The sequence below is a fragment of the Macaca thibetana genome, chromosome 6, assembly GCF_024542745.1.
Source record: "Macaca thibetana thibetana isolate TM-01 chromosome 6, ASM2454274v1, whole genome shotgun sequence".
Lineage (NCBI taxonomy): Eukaryota > Metazoa > Chordata > Mammalia > Primates > Cercopithecidae > Macaca > Macaca thibetana.
The window spans coordinates 79,715,740-79,729,690 of record NC_065583.1 but is presented as its reverse complement, the minus strand read 5'-3'; positions in this window follow the sequence as shown (position 1 = coordinate 79,729,690).

Below are 13,951 nucleotides of genomic sequence, written 5' to 3'. Positions count from 1 at the left end.
AACTAACACAGGAACAGAAAACCAAACACCGCATGTTCTCACTCATAAGTGGGAGTTGAACAATGACAACACATGGACACAGGGAGGGGAACATCACACACTGGGGCCTGTTGGGGGTTGGGGGCTAGGGGAGGGTTAGCATCAGGAGAAATACCTAATGTACGTGATGGGTTGATGGGTGCAGCAAACCACCATGGCACATGTATACCTATGTAACAAGCCTGCACATTCTGCACATGTATCCGAGAACTTAAAGTATAATAAAAGAAATAAATAAAAAATAAAAAGAAATTTTAAAAAAAGAAGTATTTGTTGTATCTAAAATACCTTGATAAATCATGTATTGACTCTTGCTGTGCATTACTCTAAATTTAAGGTTTGCTAGACAAGGAATATGAAATTACTAAGCAATATAGAATTATTGAATTTTGACTTCTCTATTTGAGGATATCAAGAAATATTATCTCCCTATTGTTTCTTTCATCATTTTGTAAGAGGGTATTTTATTATTACAATTGTCAATTTTGAAAAGTAGATCCAAAAGTTTTCTTCTTATATCCCAGTATTTACCAGATAGTTCTTTATTGTTTGTGTTATAAGTGAGAATACGTAACCATGACATTTATATATCTTTAGGAAGAATATGCCATTTAAGCAGTACAGTGTAGTATGTCACAAACTAACAGTATCATCTGCTTTTTAAGAGAAAACATTTAGGTTGTCTTATGCAATTTAAAGTTTTCAGTATATTATCATTATCAAGCATGAAGAGTATTGTTTAGAAATGTTTATTTTTCAGCCAAATAGAATCAAACTAAATGCAGATATTTTATGCTCCATAAAGTAATTTAGGAAATCACTTAGCAAACACATTTTCATCAATGTTACAATTCAAACCATTTCATGGCATTTGCATTTGCAATTCAATTCTCATAAAAGCAAACTACAAAACCACAAATCATTGGTCCACTAAGTAGTACCTGGATATGGGAATAGCAACACTTAATGCATTCTGCAGATTGCTGGACTGCAGTAAGCCAGGTACTCCTTTGTACTTCAGACTCTTTTCAAATAGGATTACAATTGTTTGTGTTTGGCTGTTTGTACTTTGTTAAGAGTGGAAGAGAAAAAGAGTATGAGAAAAAGAGAAAGATAAAATTTCCCGAGTCCATATGAAATAAAGAGAACTATAAAATAATTTAAATAAAAAACAATTAATAAAATTAATAAAATAATTTCAATAAAAAATAATTTAAAAATGAAGCTATGTGTCTAACATCTTACTAAGAATATTCTACTAAGGTTTCCTCTAGTCTCTCTCAGAAAAGCCAGCAGAATGATCTCATTTTTTCCCACTCAAAGGTACATGTTATTATTTCTAAACTCATTCTTTACTTGACACTTTGCATCACTTCACTCCATAAATTATTATCTGCCCACATTAGGACACTATACGACTGAGAGAAAAATCTAAGTGGGAGATATTTCTACCAGTGCCTTCTTGCAATGGACGAATCACAGGCTTATAAATACAAAAATAAATTAGACAATTGCAATCATATTTACTGAGTAATATTGTTTGCAGAACATTAAGTGTTCAAAAGGAAATGCCATTTTGAAATATCTTTTGTCACATTTGAGATTAAATTTGGAGAATGGTAAATTAACTTTTCCCCTAGTAATAAAGTATTCTAGTTTTTAGGTTATTATTTAAACCAGTCTTAGTACATAACATTCTACTGTCCAGAGAGGATTAATACCTATAAAGTGATTATCCAAATCTAGTGATAATTAGCACACCAGGGGAATAAGATTTCCACTAAAGGTATAATTTACTCTATTTCATTTGATTCTAGGGGTCATCAAAGTAGCTTTTTATGTACCTACGAGCTAGCCTACTAGCTTCAGTCGCTAAATTTCTCTACCATGCATTCTGCACATCCCTTTTTTTCTATAGCTATTTCTTGTTGATTTGGTTTCTCATAAGCCATTAAGCAGAACTGCATAGTATAAACCTGTCACAATTTTGGACTATATGTTATGCGGAGAGATTCTAAAAAAATTCTCATAAAAATACTTATTTCAACTTGTGCTTTCAACAAGAGATATTACCCTTCATCTCCAGTGGCAAAATTATTTGAAGCTGATGAGTCATATAATAGTTCTCAACTCCCCAAAGCACCTTTATTATGGGAAACTACTCCTGTACTGTCATTTAGTTTGTGAAATATGAAATGCCACTATATGGTTTTTTTCTCCAAATACCTAAGAGAAGAAAATATAGATGCCAATTGCTCACTAGATAGGAATCTTAAATGGTTGAACTTACACTGTTCATGCTAGATTTCTCAAGAGTGCTCTCACATGAATTTAAGAGATACAACTGTCTGTTAATATTTTGTTATTACTTTCAAAAACTTACTTATTAGAAATTAAATACAGTTTTAAAAATCCTCTGCTATCTCTTTAACATATAAACTGAGCATCATGGGAAGCAACTAAAGTAATAAGACCTAGAAGGAAAAAAGACGCTAATAATGGTGACAATATAAGCCTTATTTTGTTACTAATAGAAGGACTGTGTGGAAGCTTAATAAATTTCCCCATTTACTCAAGATCCATACTGGTGGTAGAAAGGTGTTAAATAAACATAATGAAATAGAAGAGACACAAATTAAATATAAATAAACGGATCATTCTGTACATAATGTAATACAATTTATCATCTAGAAATAAAAGCTAAAAATATTTCAACTTATAATCTAAGCTAATGTTACATTTTCTGGATACATCTATATAGTTTAAAATTGACATTTGTTTTTATACTTTAATGGACATTAAAACTTTTCTTACTGTATTAATGCATTTCTTATGTTTGACCAACACTTGGCCAACAACTTGTGTTGATGTAAGAGGTAGCAAAATATTAAAGGAAGCTCCAAATTGAACATTTAATAACTTAATGAAATAATAGTTCCGATAAGGACAGTGTGTTAGTCAGTTCTCATGCTGCTATGAAGAAATATTCAAGACTGGGTAATTTATAAAGAAAAGAGTTTTAATTGACTCACAGTTCCGCATGGCTGGGGAGGCCTCAGGAAATTTACAATCAGGGCGGAAGGCGAAAGTGAAGTGTGGCACATTTTAACATAGCAGCAGGAGAGAGAGAAAAGAGTAAGGGGACTGAATTCACCTTATAGCACAGTTAAACCCTCAAGACTATCACATAGGATAAAAGAAAAAAAATCTAAAGTTCAGCATCTTCAAAGATTGAAGAATCATCAGTCCATAAAGATGACAAGAAACCAACACAAGAACTTGAACAATTCTAAAAACCAGAGTGCCTTCTTTCCTACAAACAATCACATCCCCTCTCCAGCAAGGGTTCTTGATCAGACTGAGAAGGCTGAAATAACAGAAATAGAATTCAGAATATGGATAGGAATAAAGATCACTGAGATACAACAGTTGAAACTTAATCTAAGGTGTGGCTAAGATTACAATAAAATGATCCAGGAGCTGCCAAAATAGCCACTATAGAAAAGAACATAATTGTCTGATAGAACTGAAAAACATACTACAAGCATTTCATAATGCAATCACAAGTATTAACAGCAGGATAAACCAAGCTGAGGAAAGAATCTCAGAGCTTGAAGACTGGCTGTCTGAAAATAAACAAACAAACAGCAATAACAAAACAAACAAACAAACAAAACAGTCAAGAATACAGAAAAACGAATGAAAAAGAATAAACAAAATCTCTGAGAAATATGGGATTATGTAAACAGACCAAATCTATGAATTACTAGTGTCCCTGAAGAAGATAGGGAGAGTGTAAGTAACTTGGAAAACACATTTGAAGATATCACCATGAGAACTTCCCCAATCTAGCTAGTGAGAGAAATATTCAAACTCAGGAAATGCAGAGAACCCCAGTAAGATACTTAACAAGATCTTCCCCTAGACACATAGTCATCAGATTGTCCAAGGTCAAAATGAAAAAAAAAAAAAAAAAGTTAAAGGCAGCTGTAGAGAAAGGTCAGGTCACCTACAAAGGGAAGCCCATCAGTCTAAGTGGGCCTTTCAACGTAAGCTCTATAAGCCAGAAGAGGTTGAGAGACAATATTCAACATTCTTAAAGCAAAGAAATTCTAACACAGAATTTTATATCTGGTCAAACTAAGATTCAGAAGCAAAGGAGAAATAAGATCCTTTTCAGACAAGCAAGGCAATTCATTACCACTAGACATGCCTTACCAGAGCTCATGAAGGAAACACTAACCATGGAAAGGAAAGACCATTACCAGCCACTGTAAAAATCAATTAAGTACACACGTCAGTGACACTATAAAGCAACCACACAAACAAGTGTGCATAATAATTAGCTAACATCATGATAATAGTATCAAATTCACACATATCGATACTAACTTTAAATATAAATGAGCTAAATGACCCCATAAAGTGATACAGAGTGGCAAGCTGGATAAAGAACCAAAACCCAACACGGGAGCACTCAGATTCATAAAACAAGTTCTTAGAGACCTTCAAAGAGATTTAGACTCCCATGCAATAATAGTGGGAGACTTCAACACCCCAATGGTAGTATTAGACAGATCATTGAGGCAGAAAATTAACAAAGATATTCAGGACCCGAACTCAGCACTGTATCAAATGGACCTGACAGAGTCCATTTACATCCTATCTACAGAACTCTCCACCCAAACATGACAGAATATACACTCTTCTCATTGTCACATGACACATACTCTAAAATCAAACACACAAGAGAAAATAAAACAATCTTCAGCAAATACAAAAGAATAGAAATCACGACAACCACTTTCTTGGACCTCAGCACAATAAACTAGAAATCAAGACTAAGAAAATCACCCAAAACCATACAAGTATGTGGAAATTAAATAACCTACTCCTGACCGACTTTTGAAATTAAGGCAGAAATCTAGAAGTTCTTTGAAAATAATGAGAACATATAACATACTAGAATCTCTGAGACACAGCTATGGCAGATTTAAGAGAGAAATTTGTGGCATTAAATGCCCACATCAAACAGTTAGAAAGATCTGTTTAACAACCTAACATCACAATTAAGAGAACTAGAGAATCAAGAACAAACCAACTCTAAAGCTAGCAGGAGACAAAAAGTAACACAAATCAGAGCTGAACAGAATAAAATTGAAGCATGAAAAAACATACAAAAGACTAATGAATGTAAGAGTTGGTTTTTCGAAACAATAAATGAGATAGACCACTAGCTAGACTAATAATGAAAGAAAGACAAGATATAAATAAACACAATCAGAATTGACAATATGGACATTACCACCAACCCCATGGGGGGAAAAAAACTCTCAGAGACTGCTATGAACACCTCTATGCACACAAGCTAGAACCTAGAATTGGATAAATTCCTGGAAAACGACAATCTTCCAAGTTTAAACTAGGAAGAAATTGAATCCCTGAACAGGCCAATAATGACTTCCAAAATTGAAGCAGTAATAAAAAAGTATCAACCAGAAAAAAACCGGACTACATGGATTCACAGCCGAATTCTACCAGATGTACAGAGAACAGTTGGCACTATTTCTACTAAAACTATTCCAAAAAGTTAAGTAGGAGGAACTCCTCTCTAATTTATTCTATGAGGCCAGCATTATCAAACCAAAATCTGGCAAAAACACAACCAAAAAAGAAAATATCATGCCAATACCCTGATGAACATGAATGTAAAATCCCTCAACAAAATACTAGGCAATCGAATCCAGCAGCACATCTAAAAGCTAACCTGCCAAAATCAAGGAGGCTTTGTCTCTATAATGCAAGATTGATTGAACATACACAAATCAATAAATGTGATTCATCACATAAACAGAACTGCAGACAAAACCCACATTAATTATCTCAATAGATAAAGAAAAAAAGCTTTTGATAAAATTCAACACCCATTCATGATAAAAACTCCCTATAAACTAGGTATTGAAGGAACATACTTCAAAATACTAAGAGCCATCTATAAAAACTGCAAGCAACATCATACTGAATGGGTAAAAGTTGAAAGTACTCCCCTTAAAAAGTAGCACAAGTCAAGGATGCCCTCTCTCACTACTCCTATTCAACATAGTATTGGAAATCCTAGCCAGAGCAATCAGGCAAGAGAAAGGAATAAAAGGCTTCCAAATAAGAACAGACAACGTCAAACTATCTCTGTTTGCAGATGACATGAATCTATTTCTAGAAAACCCTATAGCCTCATCCCAAAAGCTCCTTAAGCTGATAAACAACTTCAGCAAAGTTTCAGGATACAGAATCAACATACAAAAATTAATAACATTCTTATACACCAACAACAGCCAAGCCAAGAGCCAAAACAGAGATGCAATCCCGTTCACAATTGACACAAAAAAAGAATAAAATTCCTAGAAATACAGTTAACCATGGAGGGAAAAGATCTTTACATGGAGAACTAGAAAACACTGTTCAAATAAATTAACAAAGATATTCAGGACCCGAACTCAGCACTGTATCAAATGGACCTGACAGAGTCCATTTACATCCTATCTACAGAACTCTCCACCCAAACATGACAGAATGGAAGAATCAATACAGTTAAAATGGCCATAATGCCCAAGGCAATTTACAGATTTGATGCTATTTCTATTAAACTCTCTATGGCATTTTTTACAGAACTAGAAAAATATATTTTAGAATTTATATGGAACCGAAAATGGGTCCAAATAGCTGAGGCAATCCTATGCAAAAAGAACAAAGCTGGAGGTATTACACTACCTGACTTCAAACTATATTATTGGCCTACAGTAAGCAAAACAGCATGATACTTTTATAAAAACAACACACAGACCAATGGAATAAAATAAAGAACCCAGCAATAAGGCTACACACCTACAACTAAATGATTTTCAACAAAACTGACAAAAACAAGCAACTGGGAAAGGACTTCCTATTCAGCAAATGGTGTTGTGATAGCTGGCTAGCCATATTCAGAAGATTGAAACTGTACTCCTTCCTTACACCATACACAAAAATTAACTCAAGATGGATGAAAGACTTAAATGTAAATTCTAAAACTAAAATAAACTCTGGAAGACAACTTGGCAATACCATTCTGGACATAGGAACAGGAAAAGATTTTATGACAAAGGCTCCAAAACAATTGCAGCAAAAGCAAAAATTGACAAATAATATCTAAGTAAACTAAAGAACTTCTGCATAGTAAAAGAAACTATCAACAGAGTGAACAGACAACCTACAGAATGGGAGAAAAATTTTGTAAACTATGCATCTGACAAAGGTCTAATACCCAGCATCTATGAGGAACTTAAGTAAATTTACCAGAAAAAAACAAATCACCTCATAAAAAATGGGCAACAGACATGAACAGACACTTTTCAAAAGACATACATGAGGCCAAGAATCATAGGAAAAAAGCTCAACATACTGATCATTAGAGAAATGCAAATCAAAACCACAATGAGACACCATCTCACACCAGTCAGAATGGCTAGTCTTAAAAAGTCAAAAAATCATAGGTGCTGGTGGGGTTGTGGAGGAAAGGGAATGTTTATACACTTGGTAGGAGTGTAAATTAGTTTAACCATTGTGAAAAACAGTGTAGCTATTCCTCAAAGATCTAAAAACAGAAATACTATTTGACTCTAATCTCATTACTGTGTATACACCCAAAGGAATATAAATTTTTCTATTATGAAGACACATGCACACATGTATGCTGCAGCACTATTCACTATATCAAATACATGGAATCAACCTAAATACCCATCAATGGTAAACTAGATAAAGAAAATGTGGTACATATACACCATAGAATGCTATGCAGTGATAAAAAAGAAGAAGATTATGTTCCTTGCAAGAACATGGATGAAGCTGGAAGCCATTATTTTTAGGAAACTAACATGGGAACAGAAATTCAAATACTGTGTGGTCTCACTTGTAAGTGAGAGTTAAATGATGAGAACTCATGGACATATAGAGCACACTGGGGACTATCAAAGGGTGGAGAGTGGGAGGAGAGGGAGAATCAGGAAAAATAATGAATGGATACTAGGCTCAATATCTGAATGATGAAACAAACTGTACAATAAACTCCTGATATAACTTTACCTATAAAAAGAAGTTGAACAGGTACCACTGAACTTAAAATAAAAGTTAAAAATAAACCATCTGCATTTTAGTAAGAAAGAAATTTTAGTGAAGAGCATGGAAAGCAGATGAAAATGATAAAATTTCAAATGTCATTTAAGAAATCCTTTTCTTTCTCTTCCATAGGACAATTAATAACACCTAAAGAACAGTGCTCAAAGGATTCCACTTATGCTGTGTGGATTTGAACATTTGCAATGTTACTGATATATTTTCAGGTTACTGAAATTTGGCTTCATAAATGATGTTTACTTGAGAATATATATGACATCATAATTCAAACCAAATTTTACTTAGTGATGAATAACTAAATCGGCATTTCATTTTATTTTGTGTTCTCTCTTTGTTGTTTTTTATTCAGGGATGTCACAAATTTCTCAGCAGTGACCTGTTTTCATTCCTATTTCATACCATTCCTAATGAAACCCTGGTGTCATTTTCAGAAGCATCTTATGGATTCTCTTCTTTTCTTTCAGACTTTTCATTTTACCATACTTGTTTACTTCAGGTTTTATTTCACTATTATGTCCATGTGACCTTATAAGCAATATTTCTCTTTCTCTCCTGATTCTCTTGTGAAATATTCTATTAATATTTGCCTCCCACCAAGATCTTGCATATTCCATCTACTGCATGTTGCTATTGATGGTGACTGCCATTATTCTATTTCTTTATTTTCATGTTCTTATCTATGCCTTGGCTTCTGATGTTTGCATTAAGACATATAATTGTGTACTTGCTCTCGATGAAAGGGCCAATTTCCTAAAAGTGCCACCATGAGAATTATTTCCCAGACGATAAAACAATCATCTTGACACCATATATATCAGCCCTTCCTATATGCTATGGGAAGAAGTTCCTTCCCATAGCATATGAAGCCAAGTGACAAGAAAAAGAAAAAAATAGATTACTGGGCTGTTGGGATAAGGAAAATATCTTTTACTGTTTTATTGTTTATGGTTGTTAGTGCACTAAAGAAAATGTTGCCTTCATGAAATACACCTGGACATCAGCTGGAAGTGTCTTGAATGAGTCTTGATAGAAAGTCTAAGGCATATGTAACACCTAACTAAATATTCAATGTGTTTAGAAATTTATTCTTGGCCAGTCGCGTTGGCTCATGCCTATAATCCCAGCACTTTGGGAGGCTGAGGTGGGTAGATCACGAGGTCAGGAGATCGAGACCATCTGGCTAACATGGTGAAACCCCGTCTCTACTAAAAAAAAAAAAAAAAAGAAAAGAAAAAGAAAAGAAAAAAATTAGCCGGACGTGGTGCAGGCACTTGTAGTCCCAGCTACTCAGGAGGCTGAGGCAGGAGAACCCAGGAGCGGAGCTTGCAGTGAGCCAAGATCACGCCATTGCACTCCAGATTGGGCAACAGAGTGAGACTCCATCTCAAAAAAAAAAAAGAAAAAGAAATTTATTCTGCCAAAGTTAATTAAACAGAAGGAGACTTGTGTAAAGAACATCAATCCTGATAACCATGGTTTTCTTGGGCTGCCTAAGCATAAACAAATGATATTCTAGTGAAGAATCTAAATAATTTGTTGCCTAACTGAAGAGAATGCTAACAAAATGACAAGCAATTTCATCTACCTGTGGAAAAACAGAAATCAGAGGGTCATCTGAATTATACAGTGAAAGAGCTGGAGAATATCTCGATAATCCATAGATCCAACACGTCCACTGTGCATTGGGAAAAGAAAAAGAAGACTTAGAGTTAAAAATAATGGAGAAATTTCATTCCTAGTTGTGTTAGTTTCTAGGGCTGACATAACCAAGTACCACACACTGAATGGCTTAAACAACAGAAATTTATTGTCTCATGGTTCTGGAAGACACAACGTCCAGATCAACCTGCCAGCACGGTCGATTCCTTCTGATGTACATTCGAAGGAAATTTGTCCCATGCCTCTCTCTTACCTCCTGTTGGTTGGCTGGAAATTTCTGAAGTTCCTTGGCTTCCGGTGTACCACCCCAATCTTTGCTTTCATCTTAATATGACGTTCTCCCTTTATGCATGTCTGTGTCTCGGTGTCTAAGTTGCCTTTTTTTTTTTCTTTGTTTTTGGAAGGACATCAATCATATTAGGGGCACACCCTACTTCAGTATGACTGCATCTTAACTAGATCTGCAATGATTCTACTTCCAAATTAGGTCAAATTTTGAGGTACTGTGGGTTGGAACTTAATAAGAATTTTGTGGGTATGCAATTCTGTTCATAACAGTAGTTAATGACAGTACTTCTATTTTAGAGAGCATTTTAAATCAGGAGTTAGCCATTGCCTCACTCCTGTAATCCCAGCATTTGGGGAGGCTGAGGCGGGTGGATCACTTGAGGTCAGGAGTTTGAGACTAGCCCGTCTAACATGGTGAAACCACGTCTCTACTAAAAACACAAAAATCAGCTGAGTGTGGTGGTGCACACCTGTAATCCCAGCTACTCAGGAGGCTGAGGCAGGAGAATCGCTTGAATCTGAGAGGTGTAGGTTGCAGTGAACCAAGATACGCCTCTGCACTCCAGCCTAGGAGACAGAGTGAGACTCTGTCTCAATGAAAGGTACATAAATATGTAAATAAATCAGGAGTTAGACTTGTTTCAAAAAACTAGTCATTATTAGAATTAGATGAGGGACCTTTGAAATTACATATCATTGTGCCCCACTCTCAGAAATCATTGTTCAAGTGGTCTTCAGTGGGACTTGAGTGTGGATATATATATTTTTAATTTCCTGAATTATTCTTAAATGCAGAAAATATAAGAACCACCAGGCTAAAGGAATATGAAGTATTTTAATACCAAAGCATCTGTTAGTTTATTACTCCATTACCTCTAACTTGATGCTATTTTCCTTTGTTTGAAAGTTTTAAGTTCAAAGCTACACCACATATTCTGCTGAATGCTGCTAATTCATCTAAGTTTACTGAATTTAAAATTTTGTTTGCTTTTCTTTATCTTTCTCCAAATTCACTTGACTCTGTTATTTATTTAATTCACTTACATTTTACTGTGTATGGCGTTCAAAATATTCATTAGTTGATACAGCAAAAGTATTGACCCATCAGAATAGACACCAGGCTGATCAGAAAAGGTCATAAACACCAAGAAGGCATTCTAACATGTGCCAGCTGAACGCCAAGTCTGTGAGTGTGTCTTCTCTGCCCGAGACTGCTCTGGTTTATCTTATTACTGATTTATTGATTTTTGAGGGAAAATATTATTTCTGGGTCATGCAACTAAGTAAGATGCCATTTGGCAGTTTCTGCTCCAAATCATAATGTACCACCCTAAAGAAATTATATTTTTCAAAAGCCATGTTTACCTAATTCAAAACTCTTAGGGAAATATAGTTATTAAAAAAATTTTAGTCCAAATATTTCATTTATTTTCAATGGGTGAAGCAGGCTACCCATCCCACACATTGTGCTCTACCTCATAGAGCCTCCTCTTTATGTTCACTCTATTGGCTGGACTGAATGTCTAAGGGACATGGAAACCATTTGTAGTTACAGCTCTATTATCAGATGCCACTGTTGGAAAATTGCTTCAATTCCCTCCATTTTCATTGATATAAATCAGATGATAATTCCAGTTACTCTTTATAAAGTTCTTAGGTAAATTAGATAGGCAGAAATAGTCTTACAAAAACTATAAAATGTGCTAAGCTTTTCTCTTTTATTCATGAGCGGAATTCTTTTTTCTTTTACTAGCTTGTGAAGATATATTAAAATAATTTCTAATAAAGTGTATCTGAATGATGTACATGTTGGCATAAGGCCAAAAGATTTTGAGATGCTACATTTTATTGGGAAAATTATGATTCTCTGACCGTGAAATCTCTTCAGACTGTTGAACATGAAAATGGGGCAATCTTTCTTTAAAATAGCTATCAAGAGTAAAGGAAGGTGAAATAATACATTCTCTACCAATTCTCCAGGAAAAAGTAGATGTACTTTATCTATAAATTCAGCTCAAGGGAATAGTTTAGTGCTATTTCCACTATAGCAGTCTGTCACAAAGATCATCAAGTCTGAAAGAAACTAGCTAAAATCTCTGAAACTAGGTGCCTTATTGTAGTCTAAAAATACAATATCATGGATATAAGAATCAAAAACTTCCTTCTCTCGTGTACTGTCCCAAAAGGCATGATTACAGTCCTCATGACATTCAATACCTAAGAAAACTTAATAATTTTTATAATTCATAGTGTGCCTGAATCATTAATTCCTTCTATGCAACGATGTTTTCCTGAGTCTTTGCCTAGTATGTACGTAACATTGCAGGTACGTAATGTATTTTTGAGTAAATTACTTCTGTCAGATTAGAAAATAATCTGTATTAGTTGGTTCTGGCTGATACAACAGAATAACCATAGACTGGGTGGCTTAAAAAGCAAAAAATTACGTTTTAAAACTTACACTGGAAGTTCAAGGTCAGGATGCCAGCATGATCCAGTTTTCTCTTTTTTAAAAAATTTCAACTGTTCTTTTAGATTCAGGGGGTCCATGGTAGCTTTATTATACCGGTATATTGCCTGATGCTGAGGTTTGGGCTTCTATGGATACCATAACCCAGGTACTGAGCACAGTACCCAATAGGTACTATTCAACCCTTGGCCCCCTACCTCCCTCCCCACTCTAGTAATCCTCAGTGTCTATTGTTCCCCTCTTTATATCCAATGTGTACCCAATATATAGCGCCCTCTTCCAGGTGGGAAAATATGATACTTGGTTTTCTGTTCCTGTGTTAATGGGCTTAAATGGCCTCCAGCTTCATCCCTATTGCTGCAAATGACATGATTTTGTTCTTTTTTAAGACCTACATAGTATTCCATGGTCTATATGTACATTTTCTTTATTCAATCCACCATCGATGAGCACCTAGGCTGATTCCATGTCTTTACTATTGTGAATGGTGGTGCAATGAACATACAAGTGCATCCATCTTTTTGGTAGAATATTTATTTTCCTTTGGGTGTATACCCAGTAATTGGACTGATGAGTTGAATAGGAGTTCTGTTTTACGTTCTTTGGAAATCTCCATATTGCTTTTCATAGTGACTGAATTAATTTACCTTTCCACAAACGGTATATAAGCATGTATAAGCATTTCCCTTTCTCTCCAGCCTTGCCTGTCATTTATATATTCATACTTTATTTCAGAAATAATTAAGTTATATGAAAAGGAAGTAAATATTTCTGACTTTAGCAAGTAGGTTGGCATTTTCTCCCAATAGCTGTTACCTAATTCCTGCCAAGTGATTCATAGTGCTCACTATCATGCATTATGACGTACGAAGGGTGACCTTGTTTATACACTTTCACTTTTGCTCTTTCAACACAGGACATTTCCTCTGTGCTAACAAGGCTGAAGTAAATTGCTACTAAAACAAGTTCAGCCCCTTAGTTGCTACCATCTTGCCATTAGGTAAAGTTCCAGGTACCATATCTTTTATCTTTATTGGACACTGAAATTTTGGATATCTTTCCTCAATACTTTAATTCTATTTTGCTGAGCAAAATCTGGAAACCATTGTGTAGGAAAGTTTTTCCTCTCTCTCTCTCTCTCTCTCTCTCTCTCCAGTCTCTTGGTATTTAAATTTGTGTTCTTTTTTCTTGATGCCCAGTATTTACTTTACAGTATAGTAAAACTGTAAAGGTTTAGTTAGGGGTGTGCGTGTGTGTGTGTATGTGTGTGTGCATGTGTGTGTTTGCGTGACTTCAAGCCACACCTGACCTTTTTTTAATGCC